Genomic DNA, 18,257 nt, shown 5'->3' with positions numbered 1-18,257 from the left:
TAAAAAACCACAGAGAATTGTTACCAGAATACAGTTGCCCACAGCTCTACAAAGCAACTTCCAGTTTTGGTTTTATGGCCCGCAACTTTACTGTTTTGGTTCAGTCTCACTGATCTCTTTAATCTCATTTCCAGTCACAACAAAAAGCTGTTTGTAGAGAGGACGCTCTAACAAACTCATTGTATGCTAGCAATTCAGCACCAGACAGCTGACAGACTACTACTTCCAGCGGAGAAAACGTGACCCAGGACCCTGTAGAGTGCCCTTCCAGTGGAGAAAACATGATCTAGCACCCTCTAGGGTGTTCTTCCAGTGGCGAAAACATGATGCAGGATCGTCTAGGGTACCCTTTCAATTGATCAACGTGATGACATGCTCTCTAGGGTGCCCTTCCAGTGGAGAAAATGTGATCTAGCACCCTCTAGGCTGCCCTTCCAGTGGAGAAAACGTGACCCAGGACCCTGTAGAGTGCCCTTCCAGTGGAGATAACGTGATCCAGGACCCTCCAAGGTGCCCGTCCAGTGGAGAAAACATGATGCAGGGTCGTCTAGGGTATCCTTTCAATTGATCAACGTGATGACGTGCTCTCCAGGGTGCCCTTCCAGTGGAGAAAACGTGATCCAGGACCCTCCAAGGTGCCCGTCCAGTTGATAAACGTAATGAAGTGCTCTCTAGGGTGCCTTACCAGTGGAAAAAACATGACCCAGGACCCTCTAAGGTGCCCTTCCAGTGGCGAAAACGTAACGCAGTGTCACATAGGCTGCCTTACTTGCTAGAAAAGGTACTACATGCAACTGCTGCCCTTTGAAATTTTTTCTCCCCAGCCCCTGAGACAGCCTGAGTCCGCCACTGATACTTACTGCAAAACAGTTTACAGTACTATAACAAAACAAAAGACCTTTCTCACAGAAGAAATTTTAACATGTCACAGTAGGAAAAGCACAAGAGTAAATAATACAATTAACGATGGCTGAGTTCCATTTAGCCATGGCTTACTGGGACAATTGAACAGAATGGAGCCATCGTTACTGTCATCAGTAGCACCTGTGTTTTTCCTACTGTAAGTCAATTTAAGAAAGAGTTGATTCATAGTATATACAATTAGTATGAATTAGGTTTAAGTTTTTAAGTTTTTATGATGTAATTTAAACTGTAAAATGTATTCCAAATGTAATTATTTATGTTAATATACTGTTAATGGGTTATGATTGTGGCAGACTGGTGTAATTATGAAAATTCATAAACACTTATCCTAGCTAGTCAGTCTGGAGGTGACTTATGTGTTCGATCACTGTGGCTATTGATCCCCTGATTAAACCATCTGCTGTTCGACATGTTAAATCCCTCGTATTGTATGAAAGACTGAGAGTAAAAACACTAAAGTGCAGGTCCTGTTTATGTTATTCTTACCCACAGAAATGAATTCCATGTAGTATGTAAACCTTATACAAATGGTTGACTATGTGACAATAACAGTACTAAAATGTTCACAGTTGCTTTGATGCATGCATGCATGCATGCAAAGCAAATTTTGCTAAAGTTTAACTAGAGGGGAAAAAAACTATGACTGAAACTAATATAACAAACAAACAAACAAACCAAGGAAAAGTTGAATCATATCCGCCTGAATGCCTGGTTTGACTTTTTGCCCTTGAGCTGTTAGATAGGTACAGAGGCAGGACATGTCGTGAACAGCCAAAAATATCTATTGTCTATATTGCCAGTGGCACATAGCCTATGGGTGTAGTGTAAGCATGCATGTTTCTTGCGTGGTTGTGTGATTCTAACATTTGAGCCAGAATTACCTTCACTACTGTTTACCATTAAATCCAATACTTAAATATATGGCAAGTAATATTTCAATATTTACTATAAACAAAAATTCAGTTATAGTTAAGGCAGTCACACTGCCAGGTTGAAGTGGAAAGACTAACAAACACCCACTCTTTCTCATGGTTCAAAAAGATAGACAGCGCATGACAGTGCATGGGAGCACTGTAGCATGCAACATATAGTGCATGAATTTGAATTTGTTCAAATTACAGCATGTGCCAATTCACACTTCATTGGATGCATGCTCTATGTTACTGAAACACTTGCCGAGCTGCTTCCTTTTCAGTCGGCACCTTGCCGTTTTCAGCAGGATTCCTTGACAACAACTCAACAATGCTGTAATATTAACGTGCATAATAAAAGTCAAACAAATACAGCACAACAGTCACACGTCCTGTCTGAAAATAATAGTCGTTATCTGCATTAAGTGGTAGTTTAGCAGTGGCAGTTAGAGTGGGAGTCATTGGGTTTAGCTTTGAAAAAGAAAATAAAAACGGGAAACTGCATTCCAATGTACATTTGTTCCTGTTACATACATCCTTCTTTAAATAAATACAAGCTGAGTTGTCCGGGGTGCTCAGGGCCGTGATGTTTGGCTCGGTGACACCGCTGGCCTGCTGCCTTACATGGGCAAACCTCTGAACTGACTGAGACGGCTGGAATTTCAGAGCGTGACGTCACTGCCTACAACTCTCCCAGAATTTGGATGAAGAAGTTTCACTTTTTTGGTGGGATTTGAACCTCTGTTCTATTTCCTAGAAAGCGAGGTAAGCGAAACTATCGAGCGCCTTTCTAACGCTTCAAACGTATCTGTGTCTATCGGGTGTGTTTAAACTGGTGTAGGTTAAGGTATGACTGGTAACCCGGTGTTGGAATGGCTCGTCTTCAATTTGTTCGGCCTTGTTAGGCTATAATATGTATTTTACTGTAGCTCGGACGGAGTTCACAATGAGGGCGTGGACTCACTCGGTAACCTTGGCTGGTAGAAACCTTACACGAGGATACTAACAAAGCTAACTTGTCGGTTGCCAATGCTGAGCCAGGCTCAGTCATGCAATAAAAATATAAGCCATTGTGAACCGTCAAGTTTTGCCAAAAGGGACTCTGGGCGTCTCTGGTGTTTCTCTTTTTAGCCAAGTGGTCGGTTGCTGAGCAATGCGGAAGACACACTGTCACCGGAGAAACACGAGAGCCCCGGTGTACAGAGAAATATGTCGCCGAATTCCACTTTAGCAGCCTCATAAGCGCCCATTTACTAACTGTTTAACGTTTAGCGAGGGTTTGCTAGTTTGGCTTCGTCGTTAAAGTACACAGCGTTGCCTACATAATGTATGAACGGACGCACTTGTTTACGACAGCACTGGTTCGCCACGTTGTTTATGAAGCTTTGACGGTAGTCTTCATTACAAAACATACAGAAAACTGTAGTTCATGATCATTACCTGTGACTTCTGTATCCATTAGACTATATAAATGACAATACAATTCATGTCACACATAAGTTATAAGTTTGCTGAGACATGAAACGCAAAGTGTAGTAGGACAGTATTAGGCCCATAAAAGAGTGGTGTATCTTTACAGTACTGGCCTATAGTTTACTTTTAGCCCAGGTCTGGATGAAAAGACAAGGCTGGAAACCATCTTTGCCAACTGGCCAGACCTGGGCTCCACCAGGTGACTTTTCAGAAGTCTAGCTGAGTCCTTAAATAGTATAAGGTCATACTAATATGATAAGTTCCAGACTAAAGATATTGTTCTTCCATAACATGTACAAAAAATAAGTCTCACTTTCCTCTTTAAAAGACTGAATTCAAACTTTGACTTAGATGTTGGATTTCAAATCAATAACAACAAGGTCCCCTGAGAGTGCTGTCATCAAACTGAATACATCCCCGTTGCTCTGACACATTTCTGACTCAGGCAACATTAAACGGAGCTGACTTTAAAATATTTGGTTAAAAACAACTCATTTGACAGTGTTGATGATGTTGAAGTTAAAAGATGAGTGGCTCAGCTGCTTTGAGCCTGGGCCCCCCTGGTAGGTTTAGTCAAATGATTCTTCTGTTTGTGTTTCTTGGCATATTTTATTGAGGATGCCTTTTTTTGTTTTGGAAGGAACAGCAGCAGTTCCCCAAAATGCACAGTTTTAGAGTAGAGCGTGTGCCACCTGTGTGTTACCACAACCAGATGCTAGTGTGCGTCTCTATGATCTACTGTAAGTGTGGTCTTTAGGTACCAGAAATGAAGACAAGACCCTCTGTGTTTTTGTCTTTCATGTATCACTATTATATTTCATGCATAGACCTTAAGCATCCAAATTTCCAAAAAATAAATACCAAATACCTCATCTTTTAACAACACCTACTGCTGTTCTCAAGGTATTTCCAGAATCCTCCACTCTTCTAACCATCTGGATGAAAAAATATTTTGCTCCACGATAAAACTAGTTTTAACCTGATGGCTGTCGGAAAGGACGTACCTCCTTGCTGAATTTGTTCAGCTTATTTTTGACTGATGCTGTAAATTTCCATATAAAAAAAATTAGTTTATGAATTGCTTGTGATTTACAAAGAGAACAAGGACTTATGTCATTTCCATCTGCCTGGATTAGGATATGCAACTTCAGAAACAGGTTAAAACTATAGTTTAACATGCAGATAAAATAAATTTAAAATAGATAAGCAGATAAAATAGATCCAGATAGTTAGAAGACTCCTTGAGGAATTTGGAACTACCTCCAGAACAGCAGTAAGTGTTTTTCAAAGATAGCAAGTTATTTATTTTTCAGACAATTGGATGCTTATCTCTGTGACTCAAATATAATGGTATTACACGAGTTGCTAGGTACCACCAAAGCCTTATGTTGTGCTAGTGTACCAGGAAACACTTGTCATACTCTTACTGGATCTCTCCATTGGCAGTGAAACAGCCTTTAAGGTAAGTGTGGGAGGTCAGAATCTGAGGGTTAGTGTCTGATCCACTCTTGAATGCAACAAACCCATAACGTTTTATTGAGAGCCCACCTCCACCAAAAAAGTACCTTTTGAACAGATATTGACACAGTCCAGCCTATGGCACCACATTAACGGGGCATAGCATGGACATGTCAGTGCCTGCTTTACATTTATGCTGTGCTCTCAGGTAAAGGTGTGACATGTAGTAGGCTGCTTTGCACAACAATACTGTCATGTGTCTTTTACTTTAATCCATGTGGTTTACAAACCAAAAAAATCCTGCTGGACAATTTAATGAAATGGGTTAGTTGATGCTCATACTGGCGCTCATTGCCCTTACACTCCTTTCTTTAGTTTCACACTAACTACATTGCTTGCAGTTTTTACTATGCATGCAGCTTGTCTCCTTCTACTAGCCTTCCCTGTTAGCTCCCTCAGTTGTGCAATTAAAAAAAACATGGGCAAAAAAATAGTATAGTCTTATGCAATTTGTTTGCAGGTTTATTGCACTAGATAGACTGGATCATGTTTCTTAAAAAGGCTTTGCCGTTGCGTCAGAAAGCACCTACCAAACAAGGCTAGCGCAATGCTCAAGGTCCATAGGAGAATTTGCAGCGTTCCATTAGTGAGACAGGAAATATATGCACATCCTCACCAAACTCTGCAAAAGTGGTGCTAGGAACAAATAAATTCAGAGTAAATACAAGTGTTGGATTTCTGTCCTGTGCTTTTACCACTGCAAGAAAACTGCATCTCTTGTTGCTTGTGTATTTGATGTAAGTTACTATGTAAAACTGATTTTGTGTGATCGGTATCTGACATGACATGATAACTATGGACCTAAAAAACTGACATAATTATTAAGCACAAACTCAAATCAGGTACCACACTGAAATAGCAGTCAGTTAAATGATTATCTATCAATAAGTAATTGGTTAATTGTAACTTTTTAGTAACTTACCAAATAAAAAATACCAAACATCTACAGATTACAGCTTTTCAAATGTGAGGATTTGCAGGGTCTCTATGTTAAAATAAGCAGCCATCCTGTTGGGTTACGGGTTAGGAACTTGTGACAGGCATTATTTTACATTTTAGAGCATGCATATGATTAATTAAAAGCATCAATAGAGCATGTAAATGACACCTATTCATATTTTTGCAATATTCTTTCTAAATTGATATCAAGAATGAAATGATTACTATTACCTACTATTGTGTATGAAGTTTCAACAGTAGGTTAATATTTATTTAATATCATATAGAATAATATAATTCTATGACTGCTGCTATCATGCTAATAAACATCATCATTGCGATGAAAAAAAAGTGAATCATTTTGTCCTTTTCCTGAGTGAGATACCTGCATATAACATTTTATTTTAGTCTTCATTGTCTTCATGAAATAATTGTTGAATTTTTTTCTGCAGTGTCACTTGTCAATATTGTTTCCCCGTGCTGTATCTTTGCAGTGAAATATTACTCCAACAGACTGTGACAGGTGCCTGGTGAGAAATGACTGACTAAAATTTAAATGGACAACTTTCACTCAGGTTCATGCAGGATTTATTGGAGCCTGTCCAGGGTTCATCATTTCACTGATGAATGACACAGTCCTGGAAATAATATCTATGAGTTGACAGGACCCACTTATTGTGTTTGTGTGGTCTTGTACAGCACAATTATAGTTCGTCCATTTGAGTAATACAGAATTGTCTCTATTTCTCAATCTCAACAGATTAACACAGTAAAGGGCATTGCTTCACCAATCTTCCAGAAATCCCACACATCCTGAACGGAGAAAAGGTAAGATAACTTTTGCTGTACTTTGCTGCTTGAATAAAGAAGACGAAAGAAGCCATATAGCGATATTGTTTTAATCAGGGGGATAACGGCACCCCCCCCAAAAAAATTGATAGACTATTAACTTGTGTTACAAGTCGCGGTGGATATTTTACTTGTGGACCAGGTAAAGCATATATACAACCAAGCACACTTTCTTGTGTTTGCCACTTTAAGTTCCCAGACCCAGACCATCCTCATGGACACATTTGTGTTTTTGAGGGTGACTTGGCCCTAAGTTGCTAAATGATATGTCCATATTTTTTCACTTAAACTGGAAGTTAAAACATATGACCTTCTAATATATATATATATATATATATATATATATATAATATGAATACTGTATATATATTTACAGGATGGTCTGGCAACTTAAAGTGGCAAACACAAAAAAGCAAAATGTTCTTGGTTGTCCCCAGCATGAGAGCTTGTTGTTAGTAAATTGTTGTGTTGAAATGGACTTCTTACTGTTGTAATTGCTCAGTAAACAGGTATAGTGTTAGGCCATGTACAAACTGCAGGCCTTAAAGAGGAAGTGGGGTACTACTGCTTTAAGGGTGGGAATTGCAGGGTACCTCACGATATACGGCTCAAGATAACGATAATATCACGATACAGCAATTCTGTACTGCCACTGGGAAATTTTGAGTTTGGGTTTTAAACCTTTGGGGTTGCTGTAGCTAAGTCTGTGTAGAGTGCTGAAGCAGCAGAGTAGCAGATCAAGTCAGTGAAGTTAGCAGCTCTTTTTATTTCACACAGAGCTCAAGAAACATGTTCTTTAAGTATTCAGATGATCAGCATGTGAAGCAAAATGTGTAGTTTATGTTAAGATTATATCATTGCAATTGCGATGCTAATGTCTGTTAGCACGTTAGCCCTCTCCTTATCTGTGCTTGAGGCTAGCGGCTCTTGGTTAAGTTAGCGGCTACTAGCCCCCAACTAAACTGTGGATGGTCGACTTGCATTGTGGGTAATTGAACTGTCAGATTGTGACAAGGAGTCTGACAATGTTATAGGAGTACACTGCCAAATCGCTGGAGAACTATTTTAGTGCTTTGGGCCTATTTTGTTTGTTAGATTGTTCACACTTTGTAAAGTGGCTAAAATGTAATACCAATCTGAAGAAGGTGCCTCAAACTGACTTGCACCAATACCAAAGATGTACATTCACAGCATGTGGTGTCATCATGTATTTTGACTGGCTCATAGCTGAGTTTATTGCATTCAATATGGTTTAGCTCATTGTAAAAAACCACACGTTATTCAGCCATGGCCAACTCTTTTATTCAAGTCTTTAGATCTTTAATGCTATTTTAGGGCTCCTATCTCTGCACTGACATTGCAGGCACATTCTCATGTGGTGCTAGTTAGCCGTCTCTTCTAATACACTTTCATTCTTATGACTGTTCAGACTGATTTGGCATTGCTACAAATGAGATTTGCACCAGGTTTAGGATTTGAGAAAATTAGGGAAAGTTAACAGAAAAAGAATAGACTGTATTTTAAATGCAAATAAAATAATAATAATGTCAATAAAAAAAATATGTAATTCATAAACATGTAAGAATTTCAGTCCTCTGAATACTTCCTTTGGGATTTGGTTGAAGTCAATTGTGCTGTTTGAGGAGATGAGCACTTTCAAGCCAAAATGCTCCTCAAAACATTTCCAATCCAGGCAGGGTGGTGGAATGTTGTCTCTTAGCTGCTGTTAATATCACCGTGAGCTCTGCTGACCTACGTCACTCATGGGGAGTAATCAGACTTTAATTATACCCTCTTAATCACTTGAAGACAATCCGTGTGAGAGGACAGCTTCTCACAGTCAATGGGCTATCTTTACCTTTTAATCTGGCTCTGGTCGCCCGATGACCAATAAAGTAAATTATGTGTAGATGTTTCTGTAATTTTGCGATAAAATGTTTACATTCACAGTTTTAAACTAACTCATCTTCTCTTTTCTACATTTTGACTGTATACCCGTAAAAAAGGGGCTTGTAGGGCAGGCTCACAATGTTACCACCATCTTAGGTCAGACCGAACCCAAACAGATTGTGAAAAGTTCTCTACAATCATTATTATTCCTAGTGAAAGGTATGCACCACAGAACTGGCGCCGAAGAGTGACTCTGGCTCACTGAATTTGGCATTCCAAGTTAAAAGCAAACCAAACTGATATTGCCCTCAATACTGTCTTCATATTTTCTCCATATTTGGAAATGTTTACCTCCTCATGATGGTTGACAGAGGTTGGAAGAGGGGATGTGAGTCATTTCAGCTGCACAAGGCTTTCTAGGGGTGAGAGGAGCCTTCCAAGTGACTGCCATTTAGTGAAGCTAGCAGTTTTCTGTGCTTCAATGATCTGAAGAGAAACTGTGAGTATCATTCTATGCCCAATTTTAGTTTAAATATTTTAGTTTTATAGTAGCATGTGTGTAACGTGAGAGGATGCACGTGATTATTGGCAAAAAAAGGCGATGCATATTAAAATAATATGAGTTAAATGAAGCTAAAATGATTGATTTGTCTATGTCTTTTTTGTCCAAAACCGTGTATATGTAGGCTGCTTGTGGGGAACTTGTGTCACTATTTGTCGCTGCTTGATTGAAAGTTTAAGAGATGCCATTGCTATTTCCTTGCGTCAGACACAATACCAACACGCAATATTCCTGTGCATCTCTGCAAGTAAGGAAAAGACAGGGAATTGATATTGACTGTTCACCAGCTCACCAGATGTTCTGGAAAAGTTTTTCAAAAGTTTGGACTAACCCGGCGCTGCAGTGAGAGATTTTTTTGGCTGTGAGACTGGCCTTGTGTGCAACTGTCTGTCAGTAATATGAGAAGGTTAGAGATGAAAGTGAAAAGCTTAAAAATTTGTTTTGTCTGAAATTTTTTTTTTTGTTGGTAGAAATAGTTAAGTGTGTGTGCGTGTGTGTGTGTGGGGTTGTGTGTGAGTGTTAGGGGCAGCTGAGGTCACTGAAGAATTCCGATTTTGCAAACATCCACTCTAACTGATATCTAAAATTTAGCAAGTCTGACCTTCCTCCTGGCTCTTACTTTCACACTTCAAACACATAGTGGCAGGTGCCTGGCAGTAGTATTAGAGGGAAGAGGTAAATGATTTTACTCAGCTTTAAGGGCTGGCGCTGCTGACTTTAGTGATGGTGTGGTGTGATTATCTAATTACTTTTATGTATCAGCTCTTAGCCTTTAAAGTAGTTAGCCTGTTTGCGTGTGTGTATCAATTGTTTTTTTGTTTTTTTCTTATATTGGTTTATTGGAGACGAGAGTCTGTATGCTTACACATTCATTACTAAATATAAGCTACTAAAAGTTTATAAAATGATACATAAAGCATATTTCCAACCGTGCTTGACTCGTTTTCCCCTACATTTTCCATAGTACTGACCAGTTATAACCAAAAACTAAACCTAAACATCAACTGCTTTGATATTGTGCTATATACACCGATCAGCCATAACATAAAGACCACAGAGGTGAAGTGAACAACACATTATCTTGTTACCAAGAAATATTAGGCAGCAAATGAACATTTTGTCCTCAAAGTTGATGTGTTAGAAGCAGGAAAAATGGCCAAGTGTACGGATTTGAGTGACTTTGACTAGGGCCAAATTGTGATAGCTAGACAACTGGGTCAGAGCATCTCCAAAACGTCTGTAGTGGTCAGTTTCTATCAAAAATAGGGGTGTGACGAGATACTAAACCCACGAGATGAGATGAGATTTCGAGATTGGGTTCACAAGATCGAGACGAGACAAGATTTTAAAACCATTATTTAAGAAATCTTTAATGCTGAATTATATGAACATTTTGAGCATTAAACACTTAATATCTTGCTTTCTGATGAAATCTGCACCAGTTTATGGAGATTTTATTTATTTATGTAAAGAGAAAAACAAAATTCAGGTGGCAGGTGACAATTCAAAATCTATAGCCTAACTATAATAGAATCTAAGTCAGTGCAGCTCCCAGTTATTCTGTGTTGCTTTCAGATTTGTTTCTCCTGTAGATCAACTTTAATATTCCCTCCTCTTTGTGTCTTAGTTTGGGGAAGTAACCTCTTGTGAGTGTGACACCTTTTCACCTGAATGGTAAATTATTTAATTTTAATTTAGTTAGAAACTCCTGGGGTCCCCGCGACCTTGTACGCAAGATAAGCGGTTGACGATGGATAGATGGATGGATGGGGTCTCATTTATAAACGGTGCATAAGTATAAAACAGGGCTGGAAACGTGTGTACGCCACTTCCCAAGCAAAGGTTGTGATCTATGAAAAAACTAATTTTATTGTAGGCTTAAAGCCTTTCTGAATAAAAAACAGCCGTTTGATTGACTTTGATTGACAGAAAAACACACAATTTAGTATAATTTGCAGCACACAAAAAGATCTAGATTAAGGATAATAAACAAACGGAAATATCTGTTTCTGCAAAAGAACACCTCAGATATGTTATATTAATTAATACTTGCATGCAGTGCAATTTATTCTCATAAATAAGGTGAAGAGTAGGACAAATTACATTTAAATTGATGCAGTTTTTAATGAGTCAGTTGAGCAAATACGAGCGCATAGTTTCATAGCCTATTGTTTTCAGATGTTCATTGCCTTTTCGAGCTGAATGCCAAGCGCCAGTGTGTGGATCTGATGCGCTGCTTGTAAAAACACATTATGGAAATATAACACTATTTTATGTCATTTACAACAACTCATATTTCTTCTAACTCATCAGCAGCCTCGTTAAGTGAGTGGATTGTTTGTGTAACCTAAATAAATTGTATTTCACTGCATGAGAAAATGAATGTGTGGCTTGACAGCGTGTGAAAAATGTCAATTGCGTGAGTCTCGCGAGACTGACGAGAAATCTTGTCACATCTCGTCTCTCGAGATCTCCTGGCATGAGATCTTGTCACACCCCTAATCAAAAGTATTCCAAGGAAGGAAAAGTGGTGAACTAGTGGTGGTGTTCGATCCAACAGATGAGCTACTGTAGGTCAAATTGCTGAAAACGTCAATGCTGGTTCTGATAGAAAGATGTTAGAACACGTGCATCACAGTGTATTGTGGATGGGGCTGCGTAGCAGCAGACTAGTCAGGGTGTCTATGCTGACCCCTGTACACTGCCGAGTGCTTACAATGGGCACGTGAGCATAAGAACTGGACCATGGAACAATGGAAGAAGGTGTGTGTGTGTGTGTCTTGGTGCCAGATACCACAGGACACCTTCTGAGGTCTTGTGGAGTCCATTCCTCAACGGATCAGGGCTGTTTGGAGGCAAAAATGGGACCTACACAAAATTAGGCAGGTGGTCATAATGTTGTGGCTCATTGTATGTGTTATTTTTTTTACATGTGTTGCATTTTTGGGAATATAATTCAATACAGTTCATTCCATTAAAGCCAATAAACACTTCAAACATGCCTCTATAACATGTCTTTTTAAATGTATTTTTTAAATGTATATTTGTAATTATGTTTAATATGTTACACTAGTTTGTGTATGTAGAGCTAATTAGCAATGGCTAACATGCTAACATAGGAAAATAACATGCAAACACATCATCATATTAATAATTTGCTAATATATTAGCATTGTCACTGTGAGCATTTTAGCATGTTGACATCAGCAATTGGTTTCTGTGAGCGTGACTGCCTGGCTGGCTCGCTAGCAATCCCCGCAGGTGCTTGTGGAGCTTCTCAACTCCGAAAATGTTGGAGGAAATTTTTGATTTGCAATTGATTGGACGGTGTTCAGATTTTTCCGTCATTGTTCAGTCAGTGAATGTGACCCCTGGTGTATCTGACTTTACTGAGTCAGTTCAGTTTTCTGACTTTAAGACTCTTCTCTATTTGTGCTACCGTTACACTGTGTGTTAGCATTTACTATCATCCCGCAATTGCTACATCTGGCTAAAGTGACCCCTGTTAAATTGAAATAGCCTCACTTTAAAGTACTGTTTCAGACAGATGTGTGCCAGGGCAAGAAAAACTATAGTAGCTTCATTTGGAAGAGAAAGAGGAGCGGTAGTTTTGTTAGAAATTACTGTTATAATAAAAAACTATGGGAAAATGTCTAGAGTGCTTTGATTGCCTACTTACTTTCATGCAAAGCTAATCATGCTGTAGAAATGTATTAACATAAATAAACTGAACTGCAAATATTTGAATGATTGTAGTTCACTACAGTTTTATTTACAACTACAGTATCAAGCAGTTAGATAAAAAATACACTATCAACAAGAATGCTTTGTGATAGTTCAGTGGCTCCACTAGTTTAATAAGCAGTGACAGACACTGATCGTTGGTTATATCAGTCTCTGGCGACATCTCCAAATTACTTAATCTGGTCTCACTCTACTTTGCGGTCCTTAATTTCAATATGTTGGCAGACCCAGTTTGGGAGAGATTGTATGTTTTCAAGACAAGTCTTCCAAATGAATCTCGTCAACAAATTAAAGCATGATTTACAAGAGCAATTACACTGAGGATCCAACTGAGCTGAGGAGAATCAAGCTAAAGTGGAGGAGATTATCTGTCTTATTAAGGAGAATCACTAAGGTTTGATTACTTTCTGTTTTTGTGTTTACCTCTTGATTACTCTATAACTAATGACACTTCTAAACAGATTTTTTTTCTTTACCGTTGGCAGTTTTAGAGTGCAGATTGAGTATTAAGATTGCCAGTTGGTTGAAACTGAAATGTAGTAGCGTTTTAAATGTATTTTACCCCAAGCAAATACTGTCTAACAGCATTTCTGGCAACAATGAGAGCTATAAGTAAGTACTCTTTTACATTATGTCAGTATGTGCTTATCAATTCTGAGTTTTGGGATTTTCTCCCAATCTAAACTGGAAGATAAAAGATTTTATTTCACAAGAATAAAGTATCTTTTGCTTAACACACCCTATTCCTTCATTCCTTTCTTTTTTTTCAAAGAAGCTCTCACTCTTGTTGTCGTGCCCAGATATCTCTGGAAAGGTTTCATGTTGCTGCCAGTAAACTGCGTAGTCCTGTCTGTGAGTTCCTTCAGCCTGTGGCTGTTTGTTGTGTTAGGATCTCTCAAGTTCAAGTTAAGATTTTTTATAATGTTTAAATTCTTATGGCTTACTAATTAGACAAACATATCAGCTTTTTATCATTAATCAATTAAAAAACCCTATTTAAAAAAAAAAAAAGAGGTAAGCTTAGCTCAGCTGAAGATGCCTCTTCCCTATCATTTTTTCTTACATAAAAAATAATGGCCTCATTGCTGATTGCTAATTAGGAAAAGCCAAGTCAACATTGGTCATTTCCAACATAACTGATAAAGTCAGGAAGCTCCTAAACATCAACAACAACTGTGTAGACTTCGGGTCTATTCCAGAAAGCTGGTTTAACAAACTCTTACGCCTAACCCTGAACTCTGAAATGGAAAACAACTGATCAAAGTCAAACATGGTCAGATTATATGCAGTCTATAAACAAACTCACTTTCAGTGCACCACGATTCTGCTCACTCAGAAATGTTAACATATAATCTCTAATATTATAGGAATATGTTCCATGAGTTCGACCAATTACATCATAGGTGATAATTATTCAATTATCCTACATATCTAAAGCTTCATACCGATTTATACAATTTAATCTGAGATTACACATTACGTGCAATAATCATTCTAGTTTCACTAAAAGAAGGACATGCAGAGGTTTTATTCTCAGCTGAGTTGATTTGAATGTGAGGGCAAAAACTGCTGTTCAAAGAAATGACTGACTGCTAAGTCCGACAAACTGTCGAACCTGTCGGGCCTTTAGCACAGCGCTGCCACTTTCTATTACTGCACTCCACGGAGCAATATTATCTAAATTCTGGAGAAGCGATCTCAGAAAGAAGCAGACAGTTTTGCAGTTACATTATACATTTGAAGGTTGTCAAACTGATGTGAAAAATAAAGACAGAAGCTAAAGCCTACCGATCACAGAGTAAATTGAACCACCGCATTACCTGACTATTGAGAAAGAGGACAAGGATATTAAGGATCAACACTGTTCCTGTCTAGCTGGGTGGGTTTCAGTTCACTATTACAATCATTAAAAAGCAAAACAGTAGGATTATATAACGAATAAATCATATTTTTCCTTTCAACCTCCCTTGGTAGCTACTGTAACTATTACCAGTGCCCCAGGAACAGCATTTAACCATATCTTGGAAAATTACTGCAAAAAGAGCTACAAAACGACTCATTTTGCATTAGAGTCTATGGAGCGCAGCTTTGAAAGTGTCGGAACTCAGTTAGAGCGAGTTCTATACTGCGCTGTGGTTGGCCAGCTGTGTGTTCGGGGCGTGGCTTAGCGAAGGGTCAATTGTTGTGGCACATGCATCATATTCAGACCTCTTGGAGCAATTCCCTAAAACTAGTTAGGCTTGTCCGTGGTTTTGAACAGATACAACAGAACAGATATTTCGCCATGAAACAGGAAGTTGTTGTAACTTGAGTGTGTACATGGTCGAATGTGTACCAAACTTCACATGTTTGGAAGTCATAGTCCTAGCACCATCTACTGGCAACAGGAAATGACAAGTGTTATGCTTTGATGTGCTACTCCTAGCAGGTTGACCAGATCCACCTCATATTTGGAGAAAAAGACATGAAAGCCTTAAGACATTGGGGATTCTATTTTGTGAAGCTTGTGAGTTGTCATTAAACACTGTTGCTATGGCAGCACATTATTTCCCATGAAACAGGAAATTGAGTTGACATTGTCCAATCTATCCCAAATTTCACATGTTTGATAACAGTCCCAGTCTGTAGACATCTACATGCCAATTAGGAGATAAAGTCATTGTGCCACCTACTGAGAACACTTGTGTGACAATCATTTGTTTTACGTGTACACTTGATATACTGGAACATGACATACACTCACCGTCCACTTTATTAGGTACACCATGCTAGTACCGGGTTGGACCCCCTTTGCCTTCAGAACTGCCTTAATTCTTTGTGGCATACTTTCAGCAAGTTGTTGGAAACATTCCTCAGAGACTTTGGTCCATATTGACATGATAGCATCACGCAATTGCTGCAGATTTGACAGCTGCACATCCATGATGTGTGTGAAGGTGCTCTATTGGATTGAGATCTGGTGACTGTGGAGGCCATTGGAGGGCAGCGAACTCATTGTCATGTTCAAGAAACCAGTTTGAGATGATTTGAGCTTTGTGATGTGGTACATTATCGTGCTGGAAGTGGCCATCAGAAGATGGGCACACTGTGGTCATAAAGGGGTGGACATGGTCAGGAACAATACTCAGGTAGGATGTTGTGTCTAAATGATTCTTAGTTGGTACTAAGGGGCCCAAAGTAAATGTATAGCGCCTTTCTAGCCACCACTCAAAGTGCTTTTACACTACATCTGCATTCACCATTCACACACTGAGCCTAAGTGCTGAAACAGAAACTAACATTCACACACATTCATACACAGGGGCAATTCGGGGTTCAGTTCACTTGCCCAAGGACACTTCAACATGCAGCCTGGGGGGAGACGGGATTGAACCGCAGACCTTCCGATTAATGGCCAACCTGCTCTATCTCCTGAACCACAGCCGCCCCTGAGTATGCCAAGAAAATATCCACCACACCATTACACCACCACCACCAGGAGCCTGAACCGTTGATACAAGGCAGGATGGATCCGTGCTTTCATGTACTACTTTCTGAATATCACATCTGAAATTGAGACTCATCAGACCAGCCCATATGGCCCAGAAAATCAAAATTAGAACAATTTTGTTTTCTGGTTATAGTTATGATAAAGCTCTTAATGTCCTGAAAAGGCTCCTGGTATCAGGATTTTTCTTTGTCCTGAGTCAGATTATACCTTTTAGGTGTTCGTGGCATTCCCATCAACTATCTGTTTGCTATTCATCAACTCTTTCGTGACTAGTGAACAACAGTGTCTTTAACATTGTCACAATAACAGTGGAATGATTGTGTGCCAGAAGTGACATTTTCTCTGTGCCCCTATCATTTAGGATCAGATGCCACTAACTGATTAATCTCAGATTAGGCAGAAGCTTGAGGCTAATGGGACACTTTACACAATGTGACTGATACACTTGCTTCACATGCAGTGACAGATGCCAGCCTCTAAAGACAAATTACTGAAGCATGTTGTTGGCAAAACACAGAGCCATTAACGATGTGCCAAAACATAAAAACTGCAAACTACATAAATCAAATTAGAATGATAAAATGATGAAGGATGTTAGTGTACATGGTTAATGTTACAATTTAAAACACTTACTTTTGAATGTCAACAATAGTGCAACCAAAAAATATATTTTGGAGTGGTGTAAAGGCCACTAAAGCTTCTTCAATTGAATATAAACCAAATCTTTTCATATCTTTTTTTTTTCTCTCCTCTGTATTTTTAACTTAAACTCTTGAAAGTAGCCTTAGTATTTAAAAATCTTCATTATGCATGACAAGTGTTCACATTACAAAGCACTCTTGACAGAAAAGTGAGATTGTAAAGTATTATACCTATCTATAATAGTAGCTACTACCAGGGAAGTGTTCAGGATTGAAATAATGTAAATTACCCTTTAAAGCTGGTGCTATTTTGCCTTCTGGATTAATTTTACACCCATTTTGAACAGAACTTTTAACCTGGCAGGGGTTTCTCTTGATTAAGAGAAGAAAAGGCAAGGTAGCCTGGGGGGGCTTCTGACAGATCAAAAATGTTGAAGTGGTCGGCACAAACTGATGTTCAGGCTATCTGTTTTGTAGAAGCTGATAATGTAGGATTTTAGAGCTTTGTGCTTGTGTTTGAGATGTTAAGGCAGTGCTTAATTGAGTAGGAAGAGTTCTGATCACAACGCTTTTTTTCCTGTCACAATCTCATTGTGTCATTGTAGCTGTGAGTCGCTGGTGTCAGCAGCGGGAAATTTTACCCTATCACTCTTTGAAAGAGCTGTGTTAACAGAACGGCATTTATCAGTCTACTGGCACACTGTACGTGTGCATATTTCACATGGCTCATTGGCAAGATTAATTGCCAACAATTCCCCTGTGGTCCAGGAATGCAATTACCTACTGACCCAAATCATTCTCTTGGCTGGAAGTCACTGTCTCTGTTATGGCACCTGGGATTCTTCACATAACCTCACACTCACCCCTCAATGCATCCTTACTTCAAGGAAATCTGAGTGAGTTTTATGTTTGTGTTATATTCAGGGTGTGTATGCAAGGTGGAGGAGTGACCAATTTTGTGCTAGCTGTGTATAATGTTCAGGAATTTAACAAACACATCAAGTTACCCAAGTCACCTTCTGATTTTCCCTCCTGATGTGGGGTTGGTCCGTGTTCTTGTAGTACCCGCTTTTGAGGAATAGATTTACTTTGAATTTAGGACATATCTGATGACAATGGTGTTTTCCTTACCGGAGCTATTCTTTAAAGTAAAGAAAGCTCTATAATCTAAAAAACATGCGTAAACAATTTAAGTCAATTGCTGTGATAATTCAGTTTGAGGCTCTGAGGTATTAGTCAAAACATGTGGTGTGTGGGCTTCCACAACTGAAGGATACATAGAGCGGTGACCACATACATATGTTGTTGCTGTCCCC

The 18,257-nt window shown here is 38.9% G+C and overlaps 1 protein-coding gene across 2 annotated transcripts in view; it reads left to right on the top strand.

Annotated features, from left to right (window-relative positions):
- The first annotated feature begins 2,421 nt into the window (after positions 1-2,421).
- Positions 2,422-18,257, top strand: part of LOC119901159 (LIM domain containing preferred translocation partner in lipoma) — a 146,499-nt gene continuing 130,663 nt past the window's right edge. Inside the window, exons 1-2 of one of the 2 annotated variants that reach the window (XM_038716677.1) lie at positions 2,422-2,600; positions 6,526-6,593. The gene's annotated coding sequence lies outside the window, so the exon portion shown is untranslated. Of the gene's footprint in view, positions 2,601-6,525; positions 6,594-8,906; positions 9,004-18,257 lie in introns of those variants that run through there. The other variant, XM_038716678.1, reaches the window with a different exon arrangement.

This window comes from Micropterus salmoides, unplaced genomic scaffold (genome assembly GCF_014851395.1).
Source record: "Micropterus salmoides isolate LMB-PRFRI ecotype aquatic unplaced genomic scaffold, ASM1485139v1 Ms_hic_scaffold_13, whole genome shotgun sequence".
Taxonomy (NCBI): Eukaryota; Metazoa; Chordata; class Actinopteri; order Centrarchiformes; family Centrarchidae; genus Micropterus; species Micropterus salmoides.
Note: the sequence above shows the minus strand (reverse complement) of the source record. Positions and strands in the feature narration are given on the sequence as shown.